Source organism: Geotrypetes seraphini, chromosome 14 (assembly GCF_902459505.1).
Source record: "Geotrypetes seraphini chromosome 14, aGeoSer1.1, whole genome shotgun sequence".
Lineage (NCBI taxonomy): Eukaryota > Metazoa > Chordata > Amphibia > Gymnophiona > Dermophiidae > Geotrypetes > Geotrypetes seraphini.
This window is the reverse complement of record NC_047097.1, coordinates 65,439,979-65,457,623: the sequence shown is the minus strand read 5'-3', so window position 1 is coordinate 65,457,623 and position 17,645 is coordinate 65,439,979. Positions and strand designations below refer to the sequence as shown.

Here is a 17,645-nt window from a genome sequence, read left to right as displayed (position 1 = left end):
AACGCCAGCTCAATGCTAAACCCACGCTACGTGGCTAGAACTAACGCCAGCTCAATGCTAAACCCACGCTACGTGGCTAGAACTAACGCCAGCTCAATGCTAAACCCACGCTACGTGGCTAGAACTAACGCCAGCTCAATGCTAAACCCACGCTACGTGGCTAGAACTAACGCCAGATCAATGCTAAACCCACGCTACGTGGCTAGAACTAACGCCAGATCAATGCTAAACCCACGCTACGTGGCTAGAACTAACGCCAGATCAATGCTAAACCCACGCTACGTGGCTAGAACTAACGCCAGATCAATGCTAAACCCACGCTACGTGGCTAGAACTAACGCCAGCTCAATGCTAAACCCACGCTACGTGGCTAGAACTAACGCCAGCTCAATGCTAAACCCACGCTACGTGGCTAGAACTAACGCCAGCTCAATGCTAAACCCACGCTACGTGGCTAGAACTAACGCCAGCTCAATGCTAAACCCACGCTACGTGGCTAGAACTAACGCCAGCTCAATGCTAAACCCACGCTACGTGGCTAGAACTAACGCCAGCTCAATGCTAAACCCACGCTACGTGGCTAGAACTAACGCCAGCTCAATGCTAAACCCACGCTACGTGGCTAGAACTAACGCCAGCTCAATGCTAAACCCACGCTACGTGGCTAGAACTAACGCCAGCTCAATGCTAAACCCACGCTACGTGGCTATAACTAACGCCAGCTCAATGCTAAACCCACGCTACGTGGCTAGAACTAACGCCAGCTCAATGCTAAACCCACGCTACGTGGCTAGAACTAACGCCAGATCATTGCTAAACCCACGCTACGTGGCTAGAACTAACGCCAGCTCAATGCTAAACCCACGCTACGTGGCTAGAACTAACGCCAGCTCAATGCTAAACCCACGCTACGTGGCTAGAACTAACGCCAGCTCAATGCTAAACCCACGCTACGTGGCTAGAACTAACGCCAGCTCAATGCTAAACCCACGCTACGTGGCTAGAACTAACGCCAGCTCAATGCTAAACCCACGCTACGTGGCTAGAACTAACGCCAGCTCAATGCTAAACCCACGCTACGTGGCTAGAACTAACGCCAGCTCAATGCTAAACCCACGCTACGTGGCTAGAACTAACGCCAGCTCAATGCTAAACCCACGCTACGTGGCTAGAACTAACGCCAGATCAATGCTAAACCCACGCTACGTGGCTAGAACTAACGCCAGCTCAATGCTAAACCCACGCTACGTGGCTAGAACTAACGCCAGATCAATGCTAAACCCACGCTACGTGGCTAGAACTAACGCCAGATCAATGCTAAACCCACGCTACGTGGCTAGAACTAACGCCAGATCAATGCTAAACCCACGCTACGTGGCTAGAACTAACGCCAGCTCAATGCTAAACCCACGCTACGTGGCTAGAACTAACGCCAGCTCAATGCTAAACCCACGCTACGTGGCTAGAACTAACGCCAGATCAATGCTAAACCCACGCTACGTGGCTAGAACTAACGCCAGATCAATGCTAAACCCACGCTACGTGGCTAGAACTAACGCCAGCTCAATGCTAAACCCACGCTACGTGGCTAGAACTAACGCCAGCTCAATGCTAAACCCACGCTACGTGGCTAGAACTAACGCCAGCTCAATGCTAAACCCACGCTACGTGGCTAGAACTAACGCCAGATCAATGCTAAACCCACGCTACGTGGCTAGAACTAACGCCAGATCAATGCTAAACCCACGCTACGTGGCTAGAACTAACGCCAGATCAATGCTAAACCCACGCTACGTGGCTAGAACTAACGCCAGATCAATGCTAAACCCACGCTACGTGGCTAGAACTAACGCCAGATCAATGCTAAACCCACGCTACGTGGCTAGAACTAACGCCAGATCAATGCTAAACCCACGCTACGTGGCTAGAACTAACGCCAGCTCAATGCTAAACCCACGCTACGTGGCTAGAACGCCAGATCAATGCTGGCATTAGCGTCTAGGGCACATGGCAATTTAGTGCGCGGTATTCCGCACGTTAATGCCCTAACGCGGCTTAGTACAAGAAGCCCTTAGTGAACAATCCCTTTCAATTTGTTGATGAAATTTCTGAATTTGTGTGTGAAATTTAACTATAGAAATAAGTAGTAATAGTGGTACATATATAAAATCTACATATTTATCCTACTATATATAGATAATGTATATAACTATAATATAGATATGGCTTAAATGTTTTAATGAAAAAATGGTTTATGATTTGATTCACGCTGACGTTTGCATACAGAAGGCTATTCATTTTATTAATAACAATAATAGATAAAATATCCAATGAGGGCAAGTGCCGCATCTTCAGAGAAGCCAAGGAACTGTGGACTGCCTAGTCACTGGCTACACAAAGATCTATCAGACTGGGTACAAGGAAAGGCAAAACAAAATAGCGGGCATGATATACTGGAATTAGCTGCTAAAAAACCCCTGCATTTGTGGTCCCTGTAGTAATTGGCGCCCTTGGTGCAATTTCAAAAGACCTGGAACAGCATCGGAACACGCTAGGCATTGACAAAACCACCATCTGTCAGATACGAGGGGCCGCTGAAAAGTTCTCAGCCCAACCAAGAAGAGAATGAGGTGGAGCCATGAAACTTACAAGTTATTCTACACTTTTCATTTCAATGAGGCAAATGCATCTAGCGAATGGGCACAAGTAGAGGGAAACCAAGCCATTGTGACATCACCAATGAGGATGGCTCTTAGGCATTGGTAGAATGAGGCATTATGATATCACGATAGGAGGAGCTGCTGAAAAGGTCTCAGCCCAACCAAGAAGAGAATGAAGTGGAGCCATGAAACTTACAAGCTAAGTGTGGAATAACTTGTAAGTTTCATGGCTCCATATCATTCTCATTGGGCTGAGAACCGTGAGCGTCGGAAGCAGCGCGGGCCATTCAGCGCGGCTCACCGAGCTAAAAACTGCTAGTGCAGTTTAATAGAAGAGGCTGTTAATTGCCCCAAGTACAATCTATCTAATGTAGAACAAGAGGGCATTCGGAAAAATTGGATGGGGATAGATTCAAAACAAATGCTAGGAAGTTTTTCTTTACCCAGCGCGTGGTGGACACCTGGAATGCGCTTCCAGAGGACGTAATAGGACAGAGTACGGTACTGGAGTTCAAGAAAGGATTGGACAATTTCCTGCTGAAGAAAGGGATAGAGGAGTATAGATAGGGGGCTCCTGCGCAGGTCCTGGACCTGTTGGGCTGCCGCGTGAGCGGACTGCTGGGCACGATGGACCTCGGGTCTGACCCAGTGGAGGCATTGCTTATGTTCTTATGTGAGCCTACAGGGAAAAATGCTTTAATACCTGAATAAATTCATTTAAAGCATTCTGAGCTCCCCTGGAAGAACAGCGTAGAAAATTGAATAAATAAATAAATATTCTATGACAACACAGCCATGTTGAGTCACATCAACTTTCTCTTATCTATTGAAAGGGACATGGGGGAGGCTGCTGCTTGCCCTGGATCGGCAGCACGGAATATTGCTACTCCTTTGGTTTTAGCCAGGTATTAGGGACATGGATTGGCCACCATGAGAACGGGCTACTGGGCTTGATGGACCATTGGTCTGACCCAGTTAGACTACACTTCTCCCTCTGCATTCGCTGTGATAGGGGATTAACAGACCTGCAAATACAGAAAAACCGTAAATAACGTTTTCATATGTTATTCGCTCTTTTCTATCAAAAACCATCGTGAATATGGTGAAACCACGAATGACATGGTGGAAGGCTTGGCCTGTACCTGAAGGAGAGGCAAAACACGGTGAAGAAAGTGATGGGAGTCAGCGATTTTCTCTGTAAACGCTTGGGATCGGCGATTTCTCTATGCGAGCTGATGTAATTTGGGGGGAGGAGCCAGCAAGCTAAAAACCGCAAATAATCGAAACCGCGATTGCTGATACCGGGAATACGGAGGGAAAAGTATATTCTTATGTTCTTGTTCTTATGTATTAAACTGAAAAAAAAAAAAAGAGTAAAACCTCTCACCAAAGATTCTAATTTTAAGGAGATACTCAAACTTGTGCCCTCTTTGTAGAATGTAACATGCCAAAAGTGAGTTTTATTTTCATTTTTTCAAATGTACCCCCGCCCTCCCTTTTACAAAACTGTAGCATGGTTTTTAGCACCTGCCACTCTACAGTTTTGTAAAAAGGAGGGAGGGGGGATATTGTTTTGAACAGATTGTGTGAAGAAGTATGTAGGAGAAATCACCAGTCCCTCTTAAGAGACAACAGCCCAGCCCACCTTAACAAGAATGGGGTTGATATTCTGAGCAATTTTAACTGGCCAGAAACTGATCCTGTTTCAAGTTTCAAGTTTTATTTAAATTTGATGATTCGCTTAATATTTCTAAGCGAATTACATAGATATATAATTGGGATAAAACATTAAAATTAAATTAACATTACTACATTAAATAAATAAACAGGGGAATATTAAACTGACAATACAGACATTATGGACAGTACTGGAATACTTTGGTAAAAACATAAGGGAAAAAGTTACAATATTTTATATCTTAAAAAAGAAAAAAGAATGTTGGTAGAGGAGGGATAAAACACTAGGGTTGGGTTTAAAATACTGAAGTTTTAAATGATCATGAAAAAGAAAAAATTTTAGAGGTTAAATGAAGCTTTAAAGAGGAATGTTTTTAAATTGGTTTTAAATAGATTGAGATCTTTAATGTTTCTAATGTACAAAGGAAGGGTATTCCAGTCTGGCTAAATCACTTGTTGGGGGCTATTTGACTATTTGACATAGTGCATCCCAGTTGAAATTTGGGGTATAGAAGAAAACTGTATGGTATGGCATGAATAGACTTGATAGGCATGTGGAATAGGCCATATGGTCATTATCTGGCATCATTTTTAATCTTTCTACCATCAGCATACATCATCTAATCATAGTTTTAAAATTTGAGAATATCATATCCAAACCGATACAGAATTGTTATTTCTGTATTTTGACTTCTAAAATCAGGTGAATAAATTATTTCCCAAATGTTGATATGCGCATTATTACACCTTCCAAGATGACAGTTTAATTGAAATGTTCAGCTTTTCAAATGTCTCTCGCAGTCGAACTGGGTTCTGCTTTACACCTACTGGAACGGAGCTGGCACTTAAATCACTTTTTTGTTATGGTTTCGATTAACAGCTAGCAACCCTTAAAGTGATGCCGTGATGAGTTTGGAAGGTTTCGGGAAGACGCAAAATCATGATCTATGTATAGCATGAGTGAGGCACTCTTCAAGCTGACCCAACTGGACAAAGGATGCGGCTACTTTCAAGCATGCTGACATCAGTCTATTGTATGGACAGGTTTACATGTCATTTATCCATACGAGATGAGCCCTTAACTATCAATCGGAAGCTAACAATTATTGATGTGATGGGGAAAGGGATTAGGACTTGTATACTGCCTTTTTGCAGCCTTACAGCCACACTCAAAGTGGTTTACATACAGGTACTTTGAGTATCTTCCCCATCGGTACTGGCAGGCTCACAATCTATGTACCAAGAACGAGATGGCTAGGCTTAGACTAATTCAGAACACGGTGGTAAAATTGATTTATGGTCTAAAGAAATATGATCACGTGGCTCCCTTCTACTGTGAGTTGCACTGGCTTCCAGTGGAGTCTCGTGTCTTGTTTAAGTTGGGTTGTCTCTGTTACAAAGTTGTGTACAGTATTACGCCAATCTATATGACCGATAGATTCCTTATAGCATCCCATAAACATAGAAGAGGATCACACACTTTGTTTAACTTTCCATCGGCTCAAGGATGTAAGAGTAAGAAATCTTTGGAACATACATTAGCATTTCAAGCTGCTTTCTACGATAGGGAATTTCGACCATTGTTGGCTAGTGCTTGTTCTTATAAACACTTTAGAACTCAATTGAAAACGTATCTTTTTTCAAAGTATCTGGCGAATTAAGCGAAATGATTCCTATGTTATTTTATTATTAATCTTTTGCTAACCATGTTGAACTTACGGTTATGCGGTTTATAAGTACAATATTATGTTATGTTATCCTGGGAGGAGCAGTGTGGGGGTCATGTGTGGGGTTTTCAGCCTACAACCTTGGGTCAAGGGGTCATGGGGAGCAGTTTGGGGTTTGAGTCCACAACCTTAGGGTGCTGAGCCTGTAGCTCTAACCACTACATTAAATATTGAGTAGTAGGAAACAAACACTCATCTACTGTATATTAACTCCCAAACTAGGAGGAATCACCTACTAAAACTTTCTGTTTTATGTGTTTAGATAACATAAGTTAAGGAAATATTGATAAAGGGATCACAGCAAGTATTAAAAACTTGCCTATTTAAAAATGGCTGCTTTAAATTTTGATTACAACATATGATCCGAGGGCAAGATTGACATGTAGAAATCAACTTTAACAGTAAACGAGAAAATGATAGTAGGCGATTCCTCCTAGTTTGGGAGTAGAGAATGACACGGTGACAAAATTCATCACCGTTCCCGTCCCCGCGGATAACCGCGGGAAATAATCCCATGTCATTTTTTAGTGTCTATTTCAACCTCAGTCCTTCTACACCAACATTCTTCAAAGCAAAGCTTGCGGGTCAGTGGTTGTGGCCATTCATACTCTGATTGTTATGTAAGCCAAGGATAATGAAGCCATTGTGACATCACTGATGTGATTGGCTCTTAGGCACTGGTGGAATGAGGCATTATGACATCACAATATCTGCTCTGGAATGTTGCTGCTCAATCTCAGCATTCTTCAAAGCAAAGCTTGCGGGTCAGTGGTTGTGGCCATTCATACTCTGATTCTTCCCTCTCTCCTTAAAGAACGACATGAAGATTGTTTACCGCGGTTATCCATGGGGACGGGAACGGTGATGAATTATGTCACCGTGTCATTCTCTATTTGGGACCTCCAACCACCGCACCATGCTCTGGCCCCCATTAAAGTCTGTGCTTGCATTTGGCTGAATGCTCTTCTATAACGCACGGTGCCTAACTCCACTGGGATGTGTAATTATGGAATGTGACCTCAGCACGCCTAACTTGGGTGCCAGCATGCGCACCGGGTTTCTGCAGGCATCGATCTGGTGCCTATAGCCAGGTGTGGAGATCGGCACTAAGTGCAATCTCTAAAGAGCATGTGCCCTTTTGGCACCGCATTTTTAGCACATGTATAGAATTCCATCCAATGCGCATTAATTTTCTAAACAAGAAAATTGTCCCACTAAATAGCTGGGTTACACGCGTGTGTCGTTTTAATGGTCTAATCTTCAAAGGGAAAGTATATGCACGCTGTTAAGACATCCCTCTCCTTACGCCTACCTTGTTCAGGACCTCTGAGGCTTTGGCTATTTTTAAGTCAACTAACGCATAGCCACTTAAGTTGATATTCGGCATTTAAGTGGCTGGGGGTCAGAGCATATGCCCCCTCTTTTACGAGCGCACATGGCGGGTTTTAGCGCCGGTTGCGGCGGTAACTTCTTTGACGCTCATAGAATTCCTATGAGCGTCGGAACGGTTACCGCCGCTGCCGGCGCTAAAACCCTCGCTGTGCGCTCGTAAAAGAGGGGATTAGATAGGACAGACCTTCAATGCGGTCTCATTTATGGGCTAAAACCAGCCACTTAGGGCCAGATTCTGTAATGGGTGCTTAAAGTTAGGTGCCCTGTTGCATGTCAGTCACACTTAGGTGCCCATTAGAGAATGACACGGGGAAAAAATCTGTCCCCGTCACCGCCCCGTCACCGCCACTGCCATCCCATTCACCGCCCCGTCACCATCCCCGCTGCATCCATATAAGCCTTTTTCCTTTCACTCCCTCCTTCCAATTTGAGCCGGGAACACTAGCGATCGCACGGTCCCCGCGGCCACTACCTGCCTGCCCGGTCGATCCTGGTGTTTGGCCGGCTCTCTCCCTTCTCCTCACCTTGGTTTGTGGGTTTTCTTTTTCGGCAACCTGCGCGCTTTCCCAGGGAGCCGCACACACGCGGCTGCTCAGTGTTCGATCTTCTGCTCTGCTGCAACTTCCTGTTTCCGGTTGCGTCAGAGCAGAAGATCGAGGCTGAGCAGCGGCGGGCGGGCGGTGAATGGCCTTGTCCCCGTCGCCGCAGCGACTGCTAGTTTTCTTCCCCGTTTTCGGCGGGTGACCCGCGGCTAAAATGCGGTGGCCGCGGGTAAACCGCCACCGTGTCATTCTCTAGTGCCCATTACAGAATTGCGCTTAGTAGAGCCTAACTTAAAACTTAGGCACCTGTAATGTAGACCAGGGTTTTAAAGGCCTACATTATAGTACTACCACTACTACTACTACTATTAATTATTGCTATAACGCTACCAGACGAAGGTTCCTAAGTGCTTTAGAAAATTGCGCTTAGAGGCACCTAACCTCCCTCTTTTACAAAGCTTTTTAGCACATGCTAAACATTAGCGTGTGTTAAACACACACTAAATGCTAACACGTGCATGTTATCCTATTGACGCATTAGCGGTTAGCACACATGTTGACTTAGCGCATGCTAAATCTGCTCTAAAACACTTAGCGCACCTTTGTAAAAGAGGGCCTAACCCCCTCTTTTACAAAGCTGCGCTAAGCTTTGTAGCACGTGCTACATATTAGCGCACGCTAAACATGCGCTAAATGCCAATGCGTGCATGTTACCTATGGACGCATTAGCGGTTAGCACACATGTTGATTTAGCGCGTGCTAAATCCACGCTAAAATGCTTAGCGGGCCTAACCCCCTGTTTTACAAAGGTGCGCTAAGCTTTTTAGCGCGCGCTAAACACGCACTAAATGCTAATGCGTGCATGTTATCCTATGGATGCATTAGCGGTTAGCACACATGTTGATTTAGCGCGTGCTAAATCCACGAGAAAACGCTTAGCGCGCCTTTGTAAAAGAGGGCCTAATCCCCTCTTTTATAAAGGTGCGCTAAGCTTTTAAGCGCGCGCTAAACACACACTAAATGCTAATGCGTGGATGTTATTCTATGGATGCATTAGCGGTTAGCACACATGTTGATTTAGCGCGTGCTAAATCCACTCTAAAATGCTTAGCGCGCCTTTGTAAAAGAGGACCTAACCCCCTCTTTACAAAGGGGCGCTAAGCTTTTAAGCGCACGCTAAACACACTAAATGCTAACGCGTGCATGTTATCCTATGGACGCATTAGCGGTTAGCATACATGTTGATTTAGCGCGTGCTAAATCCACGCTAAAACGCTTAGCGCACCTTTGTAAAAGAGGGCCTAACCCCATCTTTTACAAAGGTGCGCTAAGCTTTTAAGCGCGCGCTAAACACGCACTAAACGCTAACGCGTGCATGTTATCCTATGAAACGCATTAGCAGTTAGCACACATGTTGATTTAGCACGTGCTAAATCCACGCTAAAACGCTTTGCGTGCCTTTGTAAAAGAGGGCCTAATCCCCTCTTTTATAAAGGTGCGCTAAGCTTTTAAGCACGCGCTAAACACACACTAAATGCTAATGCATGCATGTTATCCTATGGACGCATTAGCAGTTAGCACACATGTTGATTTAGCGCGTGCTAAATCCACGCTAAAACGCTTAGCGTGCCTATATAAAAAAGGGTCTAAGTCTTTCTCCACCCCTAAATACTCCTACTTTGGTGTTAGGCAGTGGTAAGCATCTATTTTTTGTAGAACCACGCCAAAAAATAGGCATCTATCGCCCAATTAAATTTCTTCAATTATGAGCTTATTAAAGTGTATTATTGATGTCACCCCCTCCCCCTCATTTTATGAAGCTGTATTAGCGTTTTTTTATCGTGGTGGTAAAAGTTCCGACACTCATCGAATTCCTATGAACATCAGAACTTTTATCGCCAGGGCCGGCAATAAAAAAACACTAATGTGGCTTCATAAAAGGGGGAGGGGTAAGTTAGGTGTCTAAATTCAGGTGCTTTTTTTTAGAATTTCTCCCTTAAGGCCTATCAGCACTTAAGTGCTGACAGTGTCAGGTCAAAAGTGCGCCAGGACAAAGGCGCGAGCAGACAATTGAGCGCAGCGCGGAGGCGCGCGCCGAAGAAAATTACTGTTTTTAGTGCTCCGACCAGGGGGGAGTGGGGGGGAACCCCCCCCACTTTACTTAATACAGATCGCACTGCGTTGGGGGGGCATTGTGGGGGGTTTGGGGGGTTGTAACCCCCCACATTTTACTGAAAACTTCACTTTTTCCCTGTTTTTAGGGAAAAAGTTAAGTTTTCAGTAAAATGTGGGGGGTTACAACCCCCCCAAACCCCCCACAACGCCGGCGCGATTTGTATTAAGTAAACTGGGGGTACTCCCCATCAAGACCCCCCGTCGGATCCCCTAAAAACAGTAATTTTCTTCGGCGTGCGCCTCCGTCTTGCGCTCAGTTGTCGGCGCGCGCCTTTGTCTTCCGCGTGGTTGTCTATGAACCGTGCTGACAGTGCCTCCAGAATGCCCCCAAATAGCTATCTCTGCTTTAGGCAGTGACCGCAAAGTTTACTGGCACTTACCGGTTAAAATATGTGGCTAGCCCTGACCATGTGATTTAACCAGTCAGTGGGCAGCTGAATCGCTTTTGAAAAATGAGCCCCGTAAAAGTGTCCAAACCAAAAGCACAAGCTGAATGCGTGTTCCCTACGAGATGCCGTACGCATGTCCATCTGCAATCGAGCTGTAGGCTCCACATGGATTTCCACATGCTGTCAGCAGTCAGGCTCTACAGAATAACCATATGCAACGCCGGATTAATATTTTGCTCTGACATTTCCTTCTCAAAGCCTTTAAGCAGAGAAAATTAGATTCCTTAGAGAGACGCTCTTGATATCTGTGCTTCTAGCTTGTACCTCTTTGGTGCGTGTCCTTCACCGGCATCAAGGTTTTGAATATTGATGATCTAGCGTGTACATCTCGGGCAGACTGCACTGGCTCAACACAGCTGACTTTTCAAATGATCTGCCAAGAGAGTTTCCTTAGCGTCTGCTCAACATAGCTGCCCGGGGTCACTTTGAATGCTGATCCAAGATATTATCATAGGTAGCACTAGGTCCAGTGATAGTAGAAAACTCAGGCAGGGAGCACAGCATCGACAAGTCTCGGTACTGCTATCTTTCAGATTACTTACATTTACACGTAAGGCATTACACCTTCAGGAACCGAGTTACCTGAACTCATTGATCATCCAAAACGTTCCTTCTCATGCACTTCGATCATTACAAGACAACAGATTAGTTATACCATGTGTCAAAAGCATAAATTGGGAGAGTACTAGAGGTTGGTTTTTTGGGGGTTTTGTTTAGCCCCCAGTTTATGGAATCAGGTACTGAATTACCTGCAACTAGAACCTAATTTTACGGCTTTTTAAAAGATTACGTCAATGCTATTTTTTTCTCACAAGCTCTTGGCACGGATAAACCCAGCAATGACCATAGGGTGACGCATCAAAACTGCACGGGACATTGCCACGCCGAAAATCGCATGCAGACAATCCCGCACAGGACTTCTGCGTGCCGCCTAAAAACTGTTACTGTTAGCGCTCGGGGGGGGGGGGGGGTTGTGGGGGAACCTCCCCACTAAACTGAGAATTGTTCGCACTCACTTTGTGAGTTGGGGGGAAAACCACCACCCCACTACATGGAAAACTGTCGATTACCCGAAAACCGAAGGAAAACGGCAGTTTACAGTGAATGGGGGAGGGAACACCCCCTCCCCCAACATGAGCATGAACACTTCTCTGTTTACTGGGGGGGGGTTCCCCCCGACCCCCCACTCACTGCAGTAACAGGAACAGTTTTTAGGCGTCCTACAGTAGTCCTGCTTGGGATTGTCGCCGCGCCAATGTCCCGCACGGTTTCGTTACGGAACCGATCATATTTATTAGTTTATCATACTTTGGCAGATGATGAGTTTCACCTAAAAGCAATGCCATAGTGCTGTTTTCAGAAGGTGCTCTGTATGAATGTTTTTAGGTCTATCTTTTCATTTTTAAGTAATTCTTTTCCTTTTAAAATTTTATATATTTTCTAAACCGCTTGGAACTGTTGGAAGCTGAAGCGATATTTCACATTATAATAAAATATAAAACATTTTGGGCCTGATTCTCAAAAAGGCGTGTCCCGATGACAGGTACGTGTCCTACCGGAGTCTGGGAGCCAATCAGGATGCACATTTTAAAAAAAAAAACCTCCGAGGCAGGATGCCCAGATTATAAGTCTCCGGAGCACCTCTATAGAGACATGCTGCGCATCTGCCTAGACACATAGCAATGCTTAAGTATGCCCGAGGTGAGGTGCAGGCATGGCTCCGCCCAGAAGCGACCTTGGGTGGGCTTAAGAATCACTACACGTTTACATAGATGTGAGACAGATGCCTTAAAAATAGGCCTTCAAAATGCTGGCCTACGTTTCAGGCATCTGACTGGGACTGTAGATATGATTTTCTTTTGGATGTCAACATATAATTGACACACGATCGGTGGCCGCTTCTTAAGTGGCCATAAGAGAATCAGGTCCTTTAATTCTAGCCTATTATTTTCAATATGAGCTATCAGAGTCTATTGAATGTTTAGACAACAAACAAAAATAGACACCCAACTAGTTTGCAGCAATATGGAACAACCAAAAACAAAAGGGAAAAAAACAACCTGCGATACTGACGTTCGTGATGCCAAAGTTTATTGGGTTGATATGTAAATCTAAAAATCCAAAATCCACATAGGCTTGAAAAGTACGGACTTAACACGGGCCGGGTTTCAACTTAACCATCTTCCGCAGGGTCCAAAGGTAAGAGATTAAAATGATCAGATGTGGATGGCAATAAAATCCACTGGAGGACCTTGTTTGCTTCATTCGTTGCCCTTAACAATGCATTCAATATCTCAAAGGCTCTCGAACACTGTCTCTCATTGTGCACTGCCGCGAGCAACAAGAAGCTCAACTTGCTCCTCAAGACCCAGAGGGAGAGCCGACGGAGTCGTGAAGAGTACGTTGAAGTTCTTGTTGCTTGCGGTGGAGCACAACGAGAGATTTTAAGAGTCTACACCTTAAATGAAGAGCCTCAGATATTGAACGCACTTAAGGGCAACAAAAAAAGCAAACATGTTCCTCCAGTGGATTTTATTTCCATCCACATCTGATCATTTTAACCTCATACCTTAAGACCCATGAGGAAGACGGTTAAGTTGAAACACGGCTTATGTTGGATCCATACTTCTCAAGCCTATGTGGATTTTGGATTTTTATATTTACATATCGACCCAATAAACGTTGGCATCACGGACATCATTTCCACAGGTTTTTTTTTCCCTGTTGAATATTTAACATTTCTGCATTTGAGATGGAATCTGTAAAATGCTGACATTGTTGCAAAATCCATTGGTCCATTTGACCAATTTTCACAACGCTCACTATTCTAAAGAGATCATGGCAGTCATTCTGAGCTGGGCAAGAACAACTGTGAATTGCTCTTGCCCCCAATAATCCCCTTTGACCACTAGGCATAGCAAAGTAAGCCCAGGGAGCTTATAAGTGTGTGTGTGTGTGGGGGTGGGGGGGGGGTGGAATTCAGCAAGATGTTTCCTGGAAGGCAGTTACACTTGTTCAGCAGTGTCCTGGGAATGCCCTATATTAATTCAGGAGGATTTTTGAGAGGGGCTAAACTTGTTCAGCAGGGGGGTGGGAAGGGGAAGAGAGTGGATCCTCGAATGTGTCTACATTGATTAGATTTCTGGAGGTAGCCAACACTTGTTCAAGGGTAGGTCTTGGAGAGGATCCTGGGAGGTACTACACTTATTTAGGGAGGCGAGGGAGGGGAAGACGCAGGACATCTCGATCATGATCTGAACATTATTTGGGTGTTGGGTTGGCCAATATTCAAAACCAGCAGTTGCGTAGTAAGGGGGGGAAGTACACCCCAGGCGCCCTCTTCAAGGGGGCACTGATACCCATCCTCCTCTCTGCCAACTGTCCCTTCCATACCCCCTCACTACCGCATGCGCACACCCTTCCCTCTCTCCATACCTCTTTAACATTCCCAGTGTGAGCAGCGACCCCCCAACCTGCTGCTTGCGCCAGCGTCGGCTCTTTCTCCGATGTCACTTTCTGGACCCGCATAGGAAGGTCCGACGCTGGCGCAAGCAGCAGGTCGGGGTCGCTGCTCACTCTGGGAACATTAAAAAAGGTACGGGGGAATGGAAGGGGTGCTCATGTGTGGTAGGAGGGGGCGGCGAAGGAGCGGACTGGGGTGGGGGGGGGCAGAAATGAGGGCGGGGAGGGGCACCACCACCCAGGCACATCTTGCCCTTGTTAAGTCACTGAATACCAGCACTCATATAGTTAAGCAGGTATATTTAAGACTGCTTTCAATGCAGTTCTTAGGTGCTGGCATTGACTATGGCTAGCACCCACATAACTGCCCGATCCTCCTCCAACTCAGCTCTCATAATGCCTCTCTCCTGCTCGGTTTCCAGATGGCTGCGTAGCATTGCTATTCCGAGGCACTGCCCAGTTAAGCATCGCTGAATACTGACAGATGGCCACTTGAACATGATTTAAGTGGGTGGCAGCTCTCCTGCTCACTTAAATCACTTTGAATATCAAGCCTAGAAATATTACTTTTACACTGCTTTTGTGTAGCCGTATCGACATCTGCACCTGCTAGTGCTGAGGTTTTGGCGAGGACGTGTGGATGGATTTTTATTACAGGGGCTCAGAAGAGAATGGCTGAATCCAGACGAGGAATGCATTTGGGTCTTGCTGCCTTTGGAGTTCCATTGGAACGGCTTGGGCTTTAGGGCACGAAATTTAGTCAGCTGCGTCCACTATTTTTTTGAAGCCAGGTTTTCATTGACTCCTCAACCCTTTTTTGATTCATCCCAATAGAAACAATCTTTTGATTCATAAAATGTAGAGATTGAATGATATATCATTATTTATCAGATGCTTGAATTATGGTATCACAATTTACATCTTAGAGGGCTTATAGAGATGCTATAAAACCTAAGGCAATTGAAAAACTTAGCAGGCAGTAAACTCTGCGGTGTCTATTTATTTATTTTATTTTAAAAATTTTCTTCACCGCTTAAAGCCTAAGCGGCGTACAACATAAGCATACACAATCAGGTACACACACTTAATCAGTAAAACATTTTTTACCCAATAGATTCATTATTCTATTGGGAACATTAGTTATTGTCTATGGGTTGATTTCTAGAGATTGCGCTGATTTGTATTGTCATGAAGGGATGCATCTTTCTGCTACTGTGCAAGCTAATATTTCTTAATATGATTCAGGATGTCTTGGAAGACAGCAAAGATTTTTGGACCCAGCACATTAGTAGGAAATTGGGGACATGGTGGTGGCAGTCTCTGCTTGGGGTAAAAATTAGGTTAGAATGCATACAATGACTCCCAGAATGGTATTATGGAGTAAGTAGGACATATATGGGTGACACTACCATGTAAACATCTGGATAGGTGTTGAAAAAGTCAAGAATTAATATACAGCTATTAGCCACTTTGCAATGCCATAGGTTGGGCCAATAAAATTTTGAATTGATTTAAGAAGCCCAGACTAGGATGATACAATCTAGTTGTTTGGTAGTCAGTCTAGTCTGGGAGGGTAAATAAATTCTAACTGAATTAATGTTCTGGTTATACTACTACTACTAAAACTGTGATCTGGCCTAGCCACTAACTGATAGAGTTGACATCATGACTTGATGAGATTTGTATGAATGAAGGTGATGGTACAAATGCCTATGTTAAATGGATCCTAAGCCTAAAAGCAAGTAGGCAGTAGGTCCATAACATGGCTGAGCCTGAGCATACTCATTTGTTCGTAAAGGATGGGTTACTATGTAGCTATGGGGGAGTGGAAGCCATTTTGGAAAAAGAACATAGGAAAGTGGTAGGAGGAGCTTACTTTGAGCTTCTGAAGAGAGTAGGTCCAAGACTAGTGTGACCATATGGCTCCAGAAAAAAGGGGACAGATTGAGACATCCGGGTTTTACTTCCATTGAAAGCAATGGAAGTAAGGAGAACAGATTGAGACATCTTGGTTGCTTTCAATGGAAGTAAAACCCGGATGTCTCAATCCGTCCCCTTTTTTCTGGAGCCATATGGTCACACTATCCAAGACAGAAGTGTCAAGCATAGGTAGGGTGGGTGTAAAGGTTTTGCTTTCAACTTATCTGATATTTGTCAATTAGGTGGGAGATTGTATGGAAGAATGAAGGGGATAAGTTGGGATTGAATATGTAACAGTTGAAGAGGAAATTGGTTATATTGCATATAATGACTCCCAAAAGGTAGAATGGATTAAGTAAGGCAAACACAGATGACACCACCCAATACACATCTGGGTGGGTGTTGAAAGCTTCAAAGTTAACTATATGGTTATTGGCCACTTTGCAACACCACAGATTACATTTTGAATTAATGTATGAAGTTTAAACAAGGAAGTGGTTTACATTTTTATTAATGCAGGTACTTTGTATCTAGTGGGCTAACAATCTAAATTTTTTGTACCACAGCAATGACCGGTTAAGTGACTTGCCAGGGATCACAAGAAGCCACAGTAAGAATTAAACCCCAGCTCACTTCATTAACCATTAGGCTAATCCTCCACCAATTTGAGAGGGTAGATAAGTTATAATAAAATTGATGTCCTAGTTGAAATACGGCCCATGTCGGGTCCGATTTTTCAACGTCAATGTGAAAACTGTTGATTACACAAACATCTGCGACCTTTGTGTGCTTAAATAAATCACTGCATCAAGAACATCAGTTCCACAGTCTTTCTTTTCCTTTTGATTTTGGTTGTACCTTGTTTCTGCGGAGCTGTGGGTTATCTCTTTTGTTTGCAGCCTAGTTTTGCCACCACATGAAGGAACTAAATTCATTATTTGATGCGATCTGTGTACATGAGGATGACGGGTGATGAGCAGGCAAATACCCATGTGAAGATTTTTTTTTTCTCTGTTGAGCCGAACTATAAAAGGGATAAGTAACCTTCTGCTTACAGTATATCCCCCTTGTTCTTTTGCCATCATGTTAATGTTCTTGGCTCTAGAAAAGACCCCATTCACAATTGCTTTGTTTTGGGAACTATACTTTTAAAGCTAAGGAAATGGTTAATTGTTAAGAGTATCTTTTCATTATTTATTTAGATTTTAAGAAACAGACCTCAGGGGATTTTCTGTTTTATTTAGACACATAAGAATTGCCATATTGGGACAGACCGAAGGTCCATCAAGTCCATTATCCTGTTTCCAACAGTGGCCAACCCAAGTACCTGCCAGAAACCCAAAGAGTACTAACATTCCAGAGCTAAGACTGTGATGTCATAATGCCTCATTCCACCAATGCCTAAGAGCCAGCCTCGTCAGTGATGTCATAATGGCTTGATTGTCCTATACTTGGCTCAGATAAGAACATAAGAATTGCCATACTGGGACAGACCGAAGGTCCATCAAGCCCAGTATCCTGTTTCCAACAGTGGCCAACCCAGGTCCTAAATACCTGGCAGAAACCCAAAGAGCAGCAACATTTCAGAACTGAGACTGTGATGCAATAAAGTCTCATTCCACCAACGCCTAAGAGTCAACC

At 44.3% G+C, this 17,645-nt stretch overlaps 1 protein-coding gene across 4 annotated transcripts in view; it reads right to left on the bottom strand.

Moving 5' to 3' along the window:
* The window catches only part of NTRK3 (neurotrophic receptor tyrosine kinase 3), a 1,004,345-nt gene that overhangs the window by 75,690 nt on the left and 911,010 nt on the right, over positions 1–17,645 (bottom strand). The gene's annotated exons all lie outside the window — the stretch shown is intronic.